Source organism: Stegostoma tigrinum, chromosome 5, assembly GCF_030684315.1.
Source record: "Stegostoma tigrinum isolate sSteTig4 chromosome 5, sSteTig4.hap1, whole genome shotgun sequence".
Classification (NCBI taxonomy): domain Eukaryota; kingdom Metazoa; phylum Chordata; class Chondrichthyes; order Orectolobiformes; family Stegostomatidae; genus Stegostoma; species Stegostoma tigrinum.
The window spans coordinates 33,022,856-33,043,106 of NC_081358.1; the positions used below are offsets into that span (position 1 = coordinate 33,022,856).

Consider the following 20,251-nt stretch of genomic DNA (forward strand, 5'->3'; position numbering starts at 1 on the left):
AGAGAGGGGCAGAGAGAAGGGGGGAGATAGGCAGAGAGAAGGGGGAGAGTGGGAGGTAGCGGGAGAAAGGGAGTGGGAGATAGGGGCAGAGAGACTGGGGGGAGAGGAGAGGGAGGGAATGAGAGAGAGAAGGGCAGAGTGAGGGTGGAGAGTGAGGGAGTGTGGGAGGAGTTAGAGAGGGCAGGAGAGGGGAAAGGGAGAGGGGAGGAGGGAGAGGAAGGGGAGACAGAGCGGGGGAGAAGGGAGGGAGGGAAGAAGGGAGGAGAAAGAGAGTGGGAGGGCGGAGAGAGAGAGGGAGACAGAGGCAAAAAGAGAGGGAGATGACTGAGGAGCGAGTTGGGGGGGAGAGGAAAGTAGGAAGGGAGGAGAGAGATGGAGACAGGATAAAGAGAAAGAAAGAGGGGGACAGAGAGACCAAAAGAGAGGCAAGAAGAGGAGAGAGGGAAGGTAGACTGGGGACAGGAGAGAGGGAGAGAGGTTATGGGGGGGGGGGCAGAGAGAGGGAGGGTGGAGAGAAGAGAGAGAGAGAGAGAGAGACAGTGAGAGCATGAGGCAGCGGGCCTTGTGGTTACTGCAGCACGCTTCCCCTCCCCCTCCCCCGCACTGTCAGCGGGACAACATCCAATAAAACAGCTTTCCACCTTGGCACTAGGGCTAACCTTGACATTTCAACACACAATCAGATTCGATGTTACACTGCCGGAAAAGCTACATATGTTTTGCTGAGGGTGCTTTAAATGAGACGCGTTTATTTTCCGGGAAGGCTCATTGTGCAATAACCTATCCATCCATTCTGTACTGCTGTGAATTGTCATTGTTCAGACCATAATGTTCTGGTATTTCTTTCTAGGATAGTTGTGCTCACACGCAATGTAGCTGCCCTCACGCCACCTCCCCCGTTCTCTGCAACACACCTTGTCTTTGAACATTGTTAAAATAAAAAGAAACTGTCTGGACCTGCAGTAGGATGGGAGACATTACGAACAACATATTTGTTAAAGACAAGGGGAAAAGCGAACAAAAAAAATTATTGTTAGAAGCTCGCCGGATCAATAAATAACACAAATCCAGTTATACACTGTCTGAAGGACGGGATTGCTCGCCTCTGCCCTGCTCTCAGATGCTGCAGTTACTCAACATGGAGAGACTAACACTCAGCGGTTTGGCGTCACCCACATTAGTGATCCGGTAGGTCATATACAGCTACTTAATAAAACTGCAACTTCATCCATGGCTATAGAAAAAAAACCCGCACATCTCTTCCGACTGAAACAAAGACAGAAATTACTGGTGAAAATCAGCAGGTCTAGCAGTATCTGTGGGGAGAGAAGGCCGACTTAAAGAGTCACTGGACTCAAAACGTTGATTCTGCTTTCTTTCCATTGATGCTGCCAGACCTGCTGAGTTTCACCAGAAAATTCTGTTTCTGAAATATGTTTCTTTCACTGAAATATTAGTGTTTCATCTCTTAAGACTCCTCTGTTAACACCGTTAGCGCACCGCTTCCGAGGCACTGACAATCTTCTTCTGCATTGACTGCTGTTCTGTCTCAGAGGGAAATAATTTGGTTGTACAAGTTGGACATGAAGACTCCAATATCTCAATACTTGCAATCTCCTGGTTGTTGAGATAGGGTAACAGTGCAAGCTACAAATCGCAGTTAATGGCAGCATTAATCTACCAACATTCAGAAAAGCAACGTGGCCCTCCGTTGATATTTACAGTGAATTATAGAACGAATTCTAAGTGCGTGACACTAAGAACGCGATTGCGTTCTGCATTCATTTCAGCTTGCAACACCCTCTTACACGCACCACACGCTGAACTCATGCATTGTACACACAGACACACGCACACACACACACACACACACACACACACACACCTTCACCGACACACATGCACATAGTCAAGAAAGAAGTAGCACATACAGCACAGGCACACAGTCAATACACATACAGTTAACACAACACACGCATGTTCAATGAAGACAACACACACGTTCAACACACAAAGCACATACATGTTCAACACAGACACCATGCTCATGTTTAATATGCAAAATACACATGCTCAACACATAGCACACAAATTCACGCAACCATAAATACTTTTACACATCTAACGTACATGTCAGCACGGTTAGCACGCGCATTCAAGAAAAGGCAGCCTTTTGGTCAATTAAGGCCAGATCTCGGCAGAATGCAGACTACCTTTTCATTTCTGAAATAAGGCACACACGAGACAGTATCCTTTATGCCCAGCAATTCAATCGGCAGGGGCAGAATTTGCAATAGAAATGCTAACGGTTTAATCTTCGCTGCCTCCGAGAGTGTGAACAAAATGTTTGGGATTTGCTAGGAATCAGCAGCTCCTAGCTCTCAAAACAGGCAGCCTGCATTTTGGGAGGCCGCCACACTGAGACTGTACAACTAGTAAAACTGCATTACACTCACAAAAAGCCCACTCAGTTCCACATAATTAACATTGCTGCAAACGCACCTATAAACCGATGGAACATAGCCAGCAGATAATTCCAAGAAAATCTTTTTTTTTACTAAATCAATAAAGCCTGAAAAACACCATGCTTTTGTTTTGATAGTTGACCCTGCGTCCACATTTTAGCAGAAACAGATAAACAGAACGCTGTCCATGGTTTTGAAGATGAAGCCGAGGATCATTTTTACAGTCCTGCTTACATTACGTTTCAGCTCTTTAAAACCGAGAATGGTGACTCCAATTCAGTTAAATGCCGGATTTCAATAATTTCTGATGACATTGGATTAAAGCCTATTGCAACTTTCCCCGATTCATTTAGCCAATGTCTATGCCTGCCAATATCTTAGCTGACATCGATTTTGAAACATTTTTTAGCTGATAATTAAGTGAAAAAAGATTATTCAATTAATTTCGAAATGTTGCTTATTGTTTATTTAAAACAATAATAACAAATATAATGACAAAAGCCCATAAGAAAAAAAATCTCTGGAATACAAGTTACACGTAAACATAAGCATGTAACTGATCGTAGATAAAATATCAGCACTCCTCCATTTTGCTCTCCTGTTAATTTATTTACCATATTAACGGAGCATTGTAATCAGAGTCAGGACAGTTTATTACTTTTAAAAGCTTCCATATAAATTCCTGCAGATGATTTTAAAAATATGTTGGAAATTACTGCCATGGAAATCATTCTCGCTGGTATCTGTTCATCGTTACAACGTGCGTTTGCGAGTTTTCATGAAAACTCAGTGCCTTGTCTAAAACAAAAGTAACTTCTCACCGTGAAGCACTGAAAGATTCGGAACTACTCGAGAAACAGATGTGGTTCTCTAGATCGAAGACAATTTAGGTGAGAGAAGCGGAAATATGTAGGCAATGAACGGAACGCCAAATGAGACTCTAGTTCTATCAAAGCAGGACAGAGTAAACAATTAAAAATATGGGATAATCCTAACTTGGCCTGATTAGTAAGCCATTGAAACGTTGCTTTCTCCACGTACAATGAAAAGTGAGCAAAAGGAATATGCAAAAGAAACCCGCTTCTATAGAATTTCACTAAAGTGCTTGTACCGGAAGAAAATAGTCCAGTTACAATGGGACTCGCCATTTTTTCTTTCAAAAGAACCAGCTTCCATCGTTTCAGCTCAACAGACAAAGAAACTGAAAGCAATTTGCATTTTTACTTGTAGAAGCTATTTTTGAGGGTGAGTGGGGAGGCGGGGGTGTCACGAATTCGTGCCCACGTTTTGTAAGTAATGAGTTTCCTAAGGAGAAGGAAACCTAATTCATTTGAAAAAAAACAGGAATGACTCCTTCTTGTGCAAAATTTCAGATCAAAAGGGAATGCTTTCACAATTGAAAACAGCAGCTGGACCACAAGACCAGGACACGCACAATCTACCAGGTCAAGTACGGAAGGGAGGGGGTAACACAGATTGAATTAAATCAGAACTTAAACTAAAGGTCAGACAGTTAGATAGGCAGGTCAGAAAATGTACCTTCAAATGTTAGCGACTCAGCGTGAAAACCATTCGAAGGCTTTGTGCTGACAGAAATACAGGGGGTCGGTTCATCTCCCCTGTCAGCCACCCACCCACCCACCATCACCCTCTCCCAACCGGCCACCCCTCCAAAATCTTATTTTTCATAAGAGAGAAAAAATACACACAACTGTCTCCCGAACATATTAACCTCAGGAGCTGTTCAAGACAGAGAGAAAGAGAGAATATCCCACGCCCATTGCAATGTTCCACAACAATTCGACTAATAAATTGTTTCGGACAGAATCAACACAACTTACAATGAGTCAACGCCTTCTGATTAGACCGCCGTCTTCACTTCAATACTTGTCCCACATCCATAACTTTGGACAGCAGAAAAAGCATGTGTTGGCTTGTAGTGACGGAGGGCTATCGCCAACAGTCTGCACAGTCTGAGCGAAATGCTGGAATAGCGGTGTGAGCGCATCGCATTCTCTCATTCTGAGTCAGATGCTCCCAGTTCAGTAGAGCGTGCCTTTCTCTCTCTCTCTGCCTGTCTCTCTCTCTCTCAAACGAGAGCAAGTCGCACTGTGCATCACAATGAGTTAAATCACTCTCTCCCAGGCTCCTGCCGCCGCTTTCAGCAGAGCTGATGTGCATTTCCCCAATTCCAAATGCAGGGATTTACGCCCACCCCTCTCCGTTCAGCCCCCTCCCTCTCCCTGCTTTTCTCTTTTGTGTTTCAACATCTGGCTTCCAACAATTAGTCAAGCCTCTTCCACTGTCCCTCAAACTCATTTAAATGTGTAAGGTCGCCTGCCCACTCAGTCAATGTTAAGGAACTGGTCCGCAAGGAGGTTTCACAATAATTGGAAGATCGTGCCCGACACATTTACTTTATAGCGGCAGCTTAGAGATTAAAAAGGCAGGATGCATTTGTGATTTGCCGAAACCGCCAGCGCAGCTCTAATGGGTGGAGAACTCCGGAAAGGAGTAGAAACACACATTGAGGCATCGCTACAAGAGGACATTTTTCGCAGGTTTTCTGCAGGTGTAATTGCATAACACTCATTTAGTTTCGAAAAAGAAAACAAAAAGTATTCTGATGAGCCAGCTCCTACGTACAACCGAGCATGCATTGATAGCAGCTCCAATTGTGCTGGATTTGGGAGGATATTTAAATTGGTTGCAGGGTTAGAAAGCTTCACAATTCAAAATACAGAAACAAAACGCGCTAAACGTCACTATTTTTAATTACATAATTTCAATATCTTGTTAATTCTAATTGTGTAAATAAAACTGTTGAATTTTTCAGATTAAATAAAAGCAAATATTAATTTTCATGTGAGCTGGGTATGAGGCATAGTTTATATTCTTTGATAAATTTGGATCAGAATACTTTTATCACGAAACAAAAAATGTTGCAACCACTCCATTCCAGAAAGCCTTTTTAATTTTCCCTGTAAAATTTCGGGCCATTGCCCAAATCCAATTCTTGGTTTGTCAAATGATTCCTTAATCTTCGTCTGGAAGCGATCGGTGCGCTATTGATAGTCTCGAATGCAGTATTATGTACAGGAATCAAATTATTTCCAATCTAAAACGATTATACGGATCTGCACTCTAATTTCTAATCTCGATCGAGTTGCTTCGAAAAAAAAGCTTTTTCTCTCTTCCTTTACATTGCTACAGCTGTCTACCGTCGACTGGATGACGCTATCCATAGAGAGCATTTCAAACGTCTCGTAATACAGTACAAACCTCTAGAGTCATTCATCGCCTTTCTCCAGGAAGGTTTTGAAAGGGCGTCCTTAACAAAATGACCTCTAACTGCGGAGATTTTATGGACTCTACCATTATGATTGTACTCATGCACACGGCAACAACTGATAACAAATAACATTGAATGCTTCTGGTCTTATAAACGGCCAATTTGTCACTGGTGATGCTTTCAACGCTGATGCATTTTTATTGTGTGAGTTTGATATCAGTCAAATGCCCTTTACTTAAATAGCATCAAAATACGTCCTAATCAGTTATCCTAAAATTGTCCGTCGGATGAATTTGTAAATCTCGGTGATACATCAGTAGTTTGCCTGAGACCGCTGCTTGTACAGTGCGTTCCATCTCCATGGTTGTCAACTATATGAAAATAATAAACGTGTCTCACTCTAAAACAGGATTTCGAGGACAAAAAAAAATCAACTACTGTTAAATGACTCAGTACTTGAGTGTGTAGCCTTGCATAAAACACGACTTTGGGGACACAGACACTCAATCGATTCCAAACTGAAAGATTTATTAGGGAACTTTTAATGACATAGCGGCAACATATATTCCCTTATGTTTACTAAAGACTGAACTCGATTGTGAACTGCACAGGAACTGGCAGGTGCTCAGTAATGACAAAGCCTGACTTTCGTTCAGCATTTTCGCATTATGACGGTAGCCTTATAAACCTTGCAGCCGGCAAATGGCAGAGAGTGGCCTAGGATATCGGTGGTATATAGTCATCCGTAGCAATTTGTATAACCATTTAAAACATCATCAGATTTCCAAAGCGCACAATTTTATTCTTTCCACCACTGAAGTGCATGTCCATTCAATTATCTTTTGAGGCGTTCCCTGCGTTATCTGGCTTGTCGTAACTAACTTTACTTGCTGTGTGCAAGGCCATTTCATTCCTGAAAAGTGCTCGCTATGTCCGCACTGGCAGCAATGAGATCTATTAAAAATATTTGCATGTAAATGCAATGAATTGTATAGAGGGGTCAGGCCTCTACTTTTAAATGGCAAGCAGTATGCATCTGAATATTTGCATGTGGCAGTGTGCTTACATCAAGAGACCTAGGATTTGAAATAGTTGCGTTCTGTGTTCCACTAAAGGATCAAAGCATTCACTTGAATGCGTTCCTATTGTTCACAGACGTTACAAGGCATCCCGGACAACACAGCGGAATATTACGAAACATAACTGATTTTTCAAATTTATGTGGAATTTCTAGTCGGATATATTTTGGGTCGCACGTTAAATCTGTTACAGGAATGTAAAACAATGGTAAATCTGATTTTTTTTTGCAATTTCTTTGGTTTCTCTCTGTTCCAGAGTCTGATGCTCAAACAAAGTTGATTAATTTTATTGCAGAGGTGCGAATATGCTGGGCTCATTATGAAAGGGCATTCAGCTGGTTGGGTCTCATTGAATCCGTGAAAGCTCAAAGCTACAGAGTGTATGCAATGCTTTCCAGAGGTAGCACGCTTCCCGTCAACACATTGCCTATCTGGTTAAAGTCAAATCAAATTCAAGCAAATCTAAATCGAAACATCAATGCTTATGCTAATCGAATAAAAATGCCCAGAGAAGTGTTGATTACAACTCTGTAAGGTAATATAGGACATCTATAGGATGTTAATAAAAGGGACCAAACCGTTTGAAAATTAATCGCATTGTGTTAGATTTAAATCCAAACAAAGACGATAATCAGCTTTCAATGTAACAAATGCTGCTTGTAAGAATAACGTGCGCTCTGGTGAATGATATTTACTGCTAGGTGCTGTGGAACATTCAAAGTAAGTTCTGCAGAAGAATTAAGGAGATGATGCATCCGCGCACTATTAATTTAAAGCGAGACAAAACCGATAAGAACCAATGTTGAACAATGAGGAGAAGCTTGTTCTGGATCAGATACCCATTCACAATAGAAAACCAAAGAAAAACGCATATGATGCAAACAATCACGTCAAATATAACCAAGTAATATTTGTGTGTGTGCAAGGTTTACTTTGCCACAAAAAACTACACATTGTGTTAGTCAAACAATAGAGATTGGGGCGACTGTAAGTCGAGCTGAGTGAATGAAGTGTCTGCAGGAGATATGCGGGTCAGTGCTTTGGGTCTCTCTGCTAAAGACCTTTCTCAGCTTCACACAATTAAGTAGCACGAGGTCGAGCCTTTTCTTGGTCACAGGACATTCGTATTGTTCTGCAATGGGCCTGCACTTCACAACAGAGAGAGAGAAAAAAATATATTAATCAGCACTGGCCAGAAACCTCATTGAAAAAAGAATGAAAGAGGACGCGTATGGGCACTTCAGTTGCAAGGGCTATTTGTCTGACAGAAGTTTGTTTGACGTTACAACTTCTGCTCTGAACAGAGGGAGTGGGCACTCTGTATCGCTAGCCCCTCACTGGAGTTAGTATGGAGAATGATTTCAGGATAGAAGATACCAGACCACACTGCAAAGTCTGAACTAGACGATCTACTGATTAAGTTGGTGATATACATGGAGGTAATTGACACTAACATTAATAGAGGGTTCGAAATATTAATATGGTTTTGAAAATGTGAAACAGTATAACGAATATATGAACAGATGTGTTCTGGATGGTATAATGGCTTCCCAAAGATTTTTAGAGTCTGTTTCATTTGATAATTTCACAATTGTTCAAATACAGCTCCCAGTTGTTTTAAATTCGCAGACTTTGTAAACTCTGGAGGTAACTGCAGAGCAGGTGAGGACCACATGCATGTTTGCCATCGTCGTTAATAAGAATTTGAGAGAAAATGGTCGGCTGTTGACCGTTATGTGAATAGTTGTAGTCTACGTGATTGAGAGAGAGAAAATGGAGAAGCAAAGTGTGCCTGCTCGAACAGCAAGGGGAAAATTGTCACCTGAGTCTTTGAAAGCTCGGAGTTAAATGGAGAGAGAGAGAGAGAGAAAATGCCCAAATCCTGGAATGTGTGGATTCCCCGATGAGCGCGCGTGCGCGCTCGGCAGTGTTGCTGCACAATTGTGAAGTTGCTGCAGTGGGGCCGATTTTACTGCCAGCCGAACTGACAGGCGCTAGAGATGCCGCTTCTTTGCAACCAATAAAAAGAACATTTCAAATAAACAACCACCTTAACTGATACCCCAGCAATTATTATTAAGAATAAATGAATTTTAATGACTCCTCCGCAAATAATTGCGACTCAAATCTCTTGAAATGCTGAAAATGATTTTGTTCTCCTATATACAACGTGAAATCGAACGTCAACGTTGGGATAAATTCGGTCTTTTCAATCTCTTTTACATATCAACGAATCTTCTTGGTTGTTGGTATTTTTAAGGAAACTAGAATTGATATTTTGAAATCAGACTGCATTTGTACAGCCATTGCATTATTCCGTAGGATTCAGACCAGCTTCAGAATGTGTCTCACTTAACCTGAATGGGGCTGTTTTATTTTCTGATTGCCTATAGATGGAAGGGTGGGTTGTAAATGTTGCTGTCTGCATCAAGTATTCGAAGACTCGTGCATCAAAATTTAGCTGAGGAAAATACTACAACAATCACATACATGCTAAACTAACAATAGAATAAAACATTACAATTTGTTACAAAAGGGTAAAGGGAAGGTTAGTCGTGTTAAAGTGGTCCTGAGGCTTCTAGTAAAGCATTGGGACAGTGGTTGATGACTTAGCACGGTAATTCAACAATGAGAGGTTTGATAATGTTTGGAGTCTTCTCTACGCACTCATTGTGAGGTTGGTGGGCTATTTGGGATTTTCGTTTAGGGTGTTCGCTTTTATTCAACGGGCAAACATTTAGTGCCCGTTCTCAGTTCTCTTGAGAAGCTGGTTGTGAGCTATAATGTAAGGTCAGCGCTATTCGAAGTGTTTATCTATGTGAGGATCAATAGAAGGACCAGCATTGGAATTGTCAATTTGGCTTCGTTGGTATTACTCGCGTCTGGAAAAGGTGGTGATGTAAAACCCCACTTGGGGGACTTAGGTTCTGTTAATAACACTGCATGCTGCAAATACTATCATTCAGAAACATTGTGTGATTCAATTATTATTTGCTGGCTCGAGCTCATAAAAATCGAGCAGAGTTATTTGAATAGCAAAAGAAATCTTTTCAATTGTCCTGGCCTACAGTCATCCATTGATTAACCAACAAAGTAAATATATGAAGAAGAATCACTGGGCTCGAAACAATCACTCTCTTTCACTCCCCACAGAAGCTGTCAGATTTTCTGAGTTTCTCCAGCAATTTCGGCGGTTCTCTGGCCGTTGACCTCACTGACACTATCTGTAGGATCCTGTTAAGCACAAAATGACTGCTATGTTTGCAAGAGGTCAGACGCAAGAATCATCCATTGTATTCAAAGTGATTTGACAGTTTTAGGATAGGCACTAAAGTGTGACAAATTCAATTCCTGAAGGAGGCAGATACTGACATGGTTACCTTATATATTTTACAATGAGGGGAAAGTAATGGATTAACATAGTGTAACAATTATATTTGAGATTCAGAGTGGGGGAGTCATAGAAGCCTACAGCCCAGAACAAGGACCTTTGGCCCCTCACATTTGTGCCAGTCAAAAAACAACCAACTATCTATTCTACTCCTATTGCCCAGAATATGGGCCATAACTTTGTATGCCTTGACTTCGCAAGTACACACTTTCCAAATGTTATGACGGTTTCGGCCTCTTCTACCCTCTCAGCAGTGGTTTCCAAATTCCAACCATCCTCTAGGTGAAACAGTTTTTCCTCAAATCTCCTCTAAATCTGTAGGGAAGTGTAAGGATATAATTGTTTACAGTTTAGCCCGAAAGTAAACAACGAAAACGCTACTTCTATTTTAACGGGTGAAACCAATATCAGAGAGAAAGATTGACATATCCAAGGTCAAAAGAAGAAAGGAGTAGGTCATTCACAAACATTGATGAGACGACGGCGAACATTGATCTGAATGTGAAAGGTGGAAGGACAAAATGAGGGAACTAAAGGTTCCAACATACTGAGAGAAAAAGTAAATTAGCAGGGAGTCATGTGGCGAATTTTGAATTCAACATCACGAAGCTGTAATAAAACACAAAAATGTGCAAGGTGAAATATTTATAACTTCCAAGGAATAAGAAAGATGTAGAGGAATACAATCAAAGCGATATTGATAAGATGGACACTGTGAACAGTAACAACCACATTTATTTATACAGCACCTTTAACATAGTCAAGCACACCCCGCAACCCCGCTCCCCGTAGTCAACCCCCACTCCCGTACAACCCTCAGATTCATTACAGGAATGGCATGAAGAAGAAAATAACATTGAACCAGACAAAAGGATAGATAGGTAACAAGGCAGATGAATAAAGGCTAAGTCGAAGAGGTGACTTTATCAAGTATCCTCAAGGAGGTAAGTGAAGAAGACAGATGAGGAGATTTAAACAAGGAGCTTTCAAACAATCGCAATGGCTGAATGTTTAAAATGGGGAAATGAAGTTTTGAAGGGGGTTGCAGGTTTGTAGGAAATGACAGTGCTAGACTGCAGTGAGACAATGACTAGTTACCAAACAAGGGTTTTTTTTTTAATCATGGCATTTCTCAACTGGGAAATAATGTAAGTCAGTGAACGGAGGGAGAGATAGATGAAAGTGAGTTTGTGCGAGTTACATACACAATTGCTTTTGATGACTTCAAGTTTACAGAGTAGAAAACGTGGGGCTGACGAGAAGTACACTGGAATAGTTAAATCTGCAGGTAAGTGCAAAAAAAAGAGCTCAAGCAAAGGCAGAATTCATTAATATTATAAAAATGGTATAAATGGAAACAGAAAATAGGTGGTTAGATGCTTATGACGAATAAGAAGTGTTTCCATCAAAAAGTATTTTTGTCTCATGCCCAGGAGTCCAATCAATTATTAGAAATTTCTTAATCAATAATGCAATATTCAAATATTTAATGCACAGGCCTATATACAGTATTAGGAGTTACCTATTATATGTAAATACTCAAGTGAAAAGTGGAAACAGAAATAATTGAAACAATATTAGTAATACAGAAGATAGATATGTTTGTTCTATTTAAGATCAATGGAGAAAGTAAGATTTAAGATTGACGATAACAGGACTAAACATGAATATGTTAGAATTAAGATGTCTTATATTAGATAATGAATATATTTAAATGAAAAAAAAAGCCTTTGATAAATTGAAACAAGCAAAATTTCAATTGTTCCATTGAAGAGTATTAAGGAGATCAAAATCAAACCATTTGTCCATTGCACCAAGAAGAATCAAGCCCGTGTATTGTGAGGGTGATCTGGATAATTGGTAATCAATCATTTGATTTCTTTGTTCATCAATGCAATTTAGACTATAAGTATTGTTTAATATATGCATTATTACTGTCAGGGAATCACTGTCCAATATTAAGCCTGCACTCACCTCATGAGGTGATGATACTATTAGGGATATTTCGACGCGTGAATTGCTGGGATCACAATGGCAGGAGTTCAGCCAAAGTACACTCGTGCCATACCATTCCAGTTGAGGCGTTGTTTGTATTAGAGCTCGCTCTTGTCAATCTTCCAAGATTATCCTGAAGATTTGGAGATTATAGACAATCTCTCAACACTATGCAGGGAAACAATAAGATATTTCGGAAGGGCATCAAAAAAGTTGTGTGCATTTTTAATTTACTGTTTAAAATAGGACGGAAAAAATACCACCTGCTTCAGTAGGTAAGGCAGTTGGAGGTAGAGGATCGTATGCTGAAATGACAGGTACTTATGCAGCAACTTTAATACGGTAATGTCCAACGTACTTCACCGAAGAATGGATGGAGCAAAATTTGATCCTGAGCTACAGAGCTAACATATATACCTGGATATTAGAACGGGTGACCAAAAGTTTCATCGAAAAGATCGGCTGTGAAGAACAACCTAGAGATGTTTTGGGAATGAAATCAAAAATGTATTCCTTTGAAGCTCATGGCTGCCAGTAATATATCTAACTGGGGCTGGCAATACCAGTACGCATGTTCACCATGAAGACAATCTTGTTAGAAATTGGGTCTACAGATATAACAAGGCAGTGTTGTTTGTTTTCCATGCAACCTTTAAGATATGTGTCGACCAGATTTTGCTAGTGTTTATCATATGCACGGACATATGGATAGTCTGATTAAGGGTTGCCTACATATGGGTTGTAGGTGCAATAATGTTGTATTCTAAATGAAAGCGCAATATTAGGAAAGCCCCATTTGAGGTTTAGTCCAGGCATAAACAATGAAGTGTCAGGGGCTCCTAAAGTTTTCACATGTTGTTACATTGTTAATGGAAATTAATGTATATGTTTTGTTTTATTTTAAATATGCCTCATGTGGAAACATTTCACAGGATCATGTATATTTGCAGTGAAGAAGATAATTGTAGTTTGGATCTGGTTTACTTTACAAGTCAGAGTACATATCGGGATTTCGTGAATATACACTGTGCATATTTGTCACGAACACAGCAATCTTCGATTTTAATTTAAATGTGCACTGAGAGAAACAATTCTAACCCCAGTCATAAATTTTGTCGACAATCAACTGCTACCATTCCTCTGCATGGGCTTCTTTCCTTTTCTAAACGTGTCAGCAGTTAAGTAAGAAAATATCGTAACGAGAGATATTTTCTAACTATGTCAGTTCGTGTGGACAATGAAATGATTACTGAGTAGGGGTATCCTTGCCCGTTTTTCATCCATGCGAATTATTTTGTCTCGTTTTGACCGTAATTACGTGTGCAAAAGTTAACATAAATTGTGTCAATGACATAACAGTAATTTCTCAAGGTTATTAAAATATCTTTCCTCACATTTTATTGTTTCAAACAAATCTGTCGGTTCTTTGCTGCTGCTTGTCAAATTTGCTGCTCAGAGCTCTATCTTCAAACCGTCACGTTGTACTGATCTGTTTATAAATCCGATCCGCGTTAGATTTCGCAGCTCCTGCTTGACTTCTGGTGTCAACGTGTTCAGCAACATTAAAACATAACAGCAGGGCAAAAAGAGCAACAACTTGTCCGAATGCAGTTTGAATTGTTAATCAAAACCTTTGACCAACTGAGTCTATGGTAGACTAGGAGTGATGTAATTCACTTAAAAACCATTGCTGCCCGATGTGAACAGCTTCAGTTTCACGTTGATTGTGGCTACATCAAAACAACGGTGGATTTATCTTTTGCCCTCAGATGCGGACACGTTAAAACTGCTAAATTGATGGAATCAGCAGAGCAGTGAGCATGAGTCACCTCTGTTTAAGCAAGTTTGTTAACTACAATTTGCTGTTACATTCGATTAAAGAATGGATTAGTTTCACATTAAGATTCATTAGCTTGAAAAGTGCATTAAAATGTCACGTACAATGAACACTTAGGGTACATTTTAATTTCAAGTTGTATTGTTTATATCATCAATACATAGTTTATTTATAATTTACTTGCTAATATACCATACAGTTAAAACGCGGATGTAAGTGCAACTGCCGAGCAGGGAATGTTGTTTGGCATAGGTGCATCAAATTGAAAAAAAACATTAGTTTGAGAGATCAGAGTTAAACCAGGAGTTGTTACTATTCTGTAGTCTAATGAAAACTTTCTGTGATAAAATGTAACGAAATCGACTCATCCAATTTGCATCTTTCTTCCGCGAGCTGGCGATGCGTTTGTTGCAAAATACAAGTTTGATAATATTCTTACTATATGTTACAGAGTTAAGATTCAGTCTTGAGGTTCCATAAGACAAAGTATCCGACCAAAAAATCTTAACTACTAATTTTAAGTAAGATAAATACGTCAGTCTGCATCGTGTGAATACTAATTTCATAGAGAATCAGAAAATTGGTAGTATTAAGTTTGAAAGCAATTCGACAAATGTATTCAAACCGACGGAAAACAGAATTGCAACTTGACAATTCCTGTGAATACCTGCCACCTAGCTTTACACGTTTAAACTTACGTAAGTATGAACTTCACAGAGTTCCTTAGTCTTTGTGACATCGTTAACACACACACGAAATAAGATGTTAAATAAATTTTGTTGAGATCATAGTCAAATATTTTCCTGTTAACAATATCTCATTTGTTAAAAAAAACTATTTTCCCGATTTTGGTTCGAATTTTGCGGATAAGAATCGAATATTTACATTAAACTTTAAAAGGAACACGTGTTATATGAACAACCACGACGTGCGCATGTAAGAACCCAGGACCCTGAGATTTATTATCTAGGAGCGATTATACGGTAACATTTCAGACGCTTTACGTTGGGAGATTCTCATTAAAATGTTTTGATAAAGGCAAGACAAGATTTCTACAAAGTAGATCATTACCATGCTAATAAAAGGATCCAGTTTGTTACGAAGCTCTCAGATTGGCCACTGGTTTCTCCAGAAAGTTAGTCCAAATGTGTCCAAGTGATAATAATGGAATTGAGAGAGCTTCTCGTTGTATACAGTAAACAACGAGTTCAGAACAGTAAACATGAATAACACGATTAGTGGTGGTAGCTGGACTATCCCTAATGTCGATTCAAACAATAGTATGTTGACTCAACACAGCAGTCAGAAGTCAGTACCATCACAATAATCGTTTGTTTCCTACTAGCTAACATCAATTTTTTAAGCTCACATCTGACGGAAACAGAAAAAGATCGTATATTAAAAATGGATTGCCGTTTCCTTCAAACAGTTCCCACAGTTCAGTCCGTTTTTATCAGCCACTAGGTTCATGCAGGTAGCTTGCTGAGAACATGCAGAGCAGCGGCAAGGATCCCCCCCGTTAGAAACGTCCCCATATCATAACAGAAACTCGGGGTTTTATAGAGGGCGGGAAGAAACGGGAAACAGAGCATTTCCAGCAAACAAACAATTGCTTTGATCTTAAAATGTTTCACACCGTTTCATTTTAACTTTATGCTTGAAGCAATGCACTGACTACATAGCCATGACCGTCACAAAACAAAATAGGATTGTTTTGAAATATATATCGTTAAAAATGGTGAATAAAGTAATGTGTGATGTCTTGGGGCAAAGAGTTGATTTGGTTTCGCTGCAGCGTATTCAGGAAATGAGTTTTAACCATTTGAAGTTGATGGTAGGATAGCTTACCAGGAGGGGAATGAATATTTAGTGCAACGAAGGAAAGTTTAACCTAATAGTTGTGATTAGAATTGAACAATTTGTCTATTCAGCATGCACTCCTGAATGCAATACATTTCAAGAAAAAATGGTTTACTACATTGCTGTGATCCATCCTGCAGTGATACATACTCTTTAGCAACATTCAAAAGACATTTCATATTGCACTCCAACCCTCCAGTTGCAAAAGTGTATGAAATCCTGCACTGTTTTGAGTAGGCTGTTACTTCAACTCCAAACGCAATTGATACTCCTGATACTCCTGATTCTGTTATCCAATCAGTAGTAAATAGATGTTGCCATTATTGGATACTGATATGTTACTAACACGGAGCAATTAAGCATGCATAGACTTGTGCTATCTGGATAATTACTTTCTTCTTCCTGTGATATTATCCATTCTTTAGCCAACTTTGATTTTAACCCTTGTTAACTGCATACTCTAAACAAAAGCATGTTTTGTTTTACACTTAAAGAATGATAACATTGATTAGGAGCCTGGAAGCTAATATAGTCCTTCAGGTATAACATATTTTTATTCTTATCTGCATTATCACATTTGGTTACAGTATCCTATTGATTCAATAGGACAGTAGGTTAAGGTCTCAAATCTTAAGACTATAGCTAGTGTGACAATAGATGGTTAAGAATTGCATGAAGCTTGTTGATAAACTGATGCTTAGTATGCAAGATAGGATCTATGTAAGCGTTTTAATGTTCGGACCATGAAGTAGTAGAGGTTATCACCTAATTTTCAAAACATTTTATGAAACAGCTAGGAAAAAATATTGGTTGGAACTATGTTGGAACTGTTGAACAGAGGAACTGATGGATGCTGGCACATAGTTCATTGAATGTGGAGTCGCAGGTGGTGAAGACGTATTTGGCATACATACCTTCAATCATCAGAACATTGAGTACAGGATTTGGGGCATCATGTTGTGGCTGTACAAGACATTGTCGAGGCCACTGTTAGAATACTGCACACAATTCTGATTGCCTGCTATAGAGATGGTGTTGTCAAACATCAAGGAGCCATATTAAAGCTAAAACCAGTAGGAATCAGGAGGTAAATTCTTTGCTGTTTGGAGTTATACTGAGCATATGGGTAGATCACTGTGGTTGTTCAAGGTCAGTCACCTCAGCTCCAGGATATCTTTGCAGGAGGTCCTCAGGGTTGGGTCAACCATCTTCAGCCTCTTTATTAATGACACTGCCTCTATCATAAGGTTAGAATTGGATTCCACCAATGATTGCACAATGTTCAGCACTATTTCTCACATACAAAGCAGTCTGTCGATATGCATCAGGTCTTGGACAAATTCCAAAATCACTGACCAGAAACTGAACTGAATTAGATATATAAATACACTGGCTACAATAGATGGTGAGAAGCTGGTAATTCTGCAGTGAATGACTCATCTCCTGAAAATTCGCAGAGGCATCTTAAAAGCAACTCCCAAACTAATGTCCACAACCATGTATAAGAACAATGGCAGTAGAAACATAAAACAAAGAGGTGACATTGGATTTGTTCAAAACATTGGTTGGGCGACAGCTGGAGGACTGTGTGCAGTTCTAATCACCTCACTAGATGAAGCATATGATGATACTAGAGGAGGTACAGAGGAGATTCACCAAGATGTTGCCTGGGATGGAGGAACTCAGCTGTAAGGAGAGACTAGGTTGGCTTGGATTGTTTTCTTTAGCACAGAAAAGACTGAGGGGGTACATGATTGAGCTGCATAAGATTATGAGGAGTATGGACAGAGCGAATAGAGAGCAGTTGTTCCTCTCAGTTGAAGAGTTAATCATGAGAGGATATGGTTTTTGAGTAAGGGCCAGGAGATTCACAGAGGATTTAGGGAAAAAAAAACTTTTCACTCAGCAGCTGATGGGAATCTGGAATGCATTTCCTAGAAAGGTAGTGGAGGCCAGAAACCTTACTTCCTTTAAAAAATAATTGGATGAGTGTTTGAAATATCATAGCATTCAAGGATATAAGATAAGTGCAGGAAATTAGGATTAGAGCATTTTTAGGGGTCGTTATTGTCAGTGCAGACTCAATGGGCTGAAGGGCCTTTTCTGCACTGTATGAAACTAGGAATCTATGAATCTAGATACATGGAAATGCCAGTACTGCAAGTTCCCCTCCAAGCTACTCACCATCTTGACTTAGAAATATATTGTCAGTCCTTCAGTATTGCTGTGTAAAAAAGTTGTGCTTCTAACATGTTTTGCATGAGAATAATAGTTAAATTACACCCACAATCATCCCATTACATATGCAATTAAATATAGCCATAGTTGAATAATAGAAATTTGATCGCTAAGCATTAGCTACTAGATACAGTTTTTTGGATCTTGCATTTAATATCTCTGTTGCAATCCCAATAGCAACATTAATAACAGATTGATTCAATTTCAAAATTTTGTTGAACCGCATTTTGCTCCACGATCTTACCTCCCACTTAAAAAGAAAAAACACATTGACAATATAGTAACAGCAAAACTGGGGCCCATTGAACTAATGATTCTCACATTGTGGAAAATCCAAAGGAGGAAAGCGACATGTGATGCATTGTTGATCATTTCTGGTGTTTCCAACATGGTGCCCCATGTTGGGAAGGCTGTAGCATGGGGCTGCTTTGCATGTACTGGAAGATTCAAGAGAGACTGAGTAGTGTTGGTAATCAATTGTTTCTTCTGATTTGATGCATGGTTTCATCATTTCAACCATACAAGACTGGTGATTGCCCCTATTAATCATTCTTGGCTCAACATCTGTTCAAATGCACAAAACCCTTGCCCACCTCTGACTACAGCCAGCCATCCAACTTGTGAGTAAGACACTTATGTCTTCCTTCTGTGCTGGCAAAGTTTGTTGATATCAGCGGTTTGGTGTTGGAGCTCTGTCGATGAGTTAGTGCATCCAGTAAAGGATGGCTGTCAATTTTGCCACCTGCCCATTTTGCGTCTGCCAGTTGCATGGGGACTCCATTTATTGAGCCTCTAGATTTGCAACATAACCGATAAGGAATAGAGGCTGCAGAGCAGGGAAGCTGTATGAAGAGCAAGGAAGAGGAAGAGAGATCACCATAGAATTTCTTATTAACTATATGCATTCAAAAAGCTTCCCATGCCTTCACCTTATCAAGTCAGACTCAGCAGGAAGATGGTAACAGAATAATATTACCTCCTACAAGAGGATCTGCAGCCTCATACCAAGGAGATATGGTGCTGTTAGTGACCTTAACAGTGCTGTTGTATGTAACTGGATGCATTCCAGATGAAGCGGACAATGTACTTAATTTGCTTCAGTACACTGACCATTGCTAAGCAGCCCACATTTGCAAAGGGACTATTTTCTTTCTGGTAATGAGCAGAAGCAGAATAAAATATGGATTGTCTGTTTAGGGGATTTCTAGTAGTCCAGAATTCCTGCAAATTCACGTATCACTTTCCAAAGACCCCATGTCAATGGGAGAGATATTGTAAGTGGAAGGACTACATTTAACTGTGCTGCCAGGCACAGAACAAGGGGTTTGGACCACTATCTTGACAGCAATGCTTTATCCTGAGGCAGTTTGTCATAAGCTACCATTTTCAAGTCTTCGAGAAGGACCACAAAGAATCCGCTGAGGGCAAAGAAATAAGACTTTGACAACTGGATGGTCAGCATCCCACTTTCCCACCTACACACCCCACCCCACCCCCAACCACCAACCAACTCTATCTCCACTAATTGACGGTGGAATGAGTGTAAAATGAAAGCAATACAGCCACCAATAATTTTATGAAAACTGAAGCAACACTTGGTCTGCTGGGACTGTCCAGGTCAAACCCTTCTGTACACAGCAAAAGATATTTCTGAGTCTGGTGGCCTGTTATGGCCTTCAAAAAATTGCCATCGTGAAGGCTCATCCACACCACTTAGAGGCAAACATGGCAGGGTGAAGATGAGGAAGTGGGCAGCACACCCAGGATTTCTGTGCTAAAGATGAGTTGTCCAGGAGCAGGATGCTCAGACATCAAGTTTCAACCTATCACAATGACTATTCCACCCTCCTCATCTTACCATCCTTATGGAAAGCCATATCATCGTATCCCTTTGGTCAAGATCCATCAATAAGTTTCACTGCCAAAATCCTTTCCACAAAATATTATTTCAAAAAGACATCGCTTAAAGAAACAAACCAAACTGTCCATTTCACGCATTCCCTTAATGGTTCTGTCATAAGAGGCTCTGTCCTGGTGCTCTTACATAGTGGCTGCTTGCAGTCTGGCTGGTGGAAGCTGGCTGACCTTCACTGG

The 20,251-nt window shown here is 40.0% G+C and overlaps 1 long non-coding RNA gene across 2 annotated transcripts in view; it reads right to left on the reverse strand.

Annotated features, from left to right (window-relative positions):
* The window catches only part of LOC125451965 (uncharacterized), a 29,400-nt gene extending 24,537 nt beyond the window's left edge, over window positions 1–4,863 (reverse strand). For both annotated transcript variants that reach the window (XR_007247427.2, XR_007247426.2), the window contains exon 1: window positions 4,307–4,863. This is a non-coding gene — a long non-coding RNA (uncharacterized LOC125451965). The remainder of the gene's footprint in view (window positions 1–4,306) is intronic.
* Window positions 4,864–20,251: the final 15,388 nt, after the last annotated feature.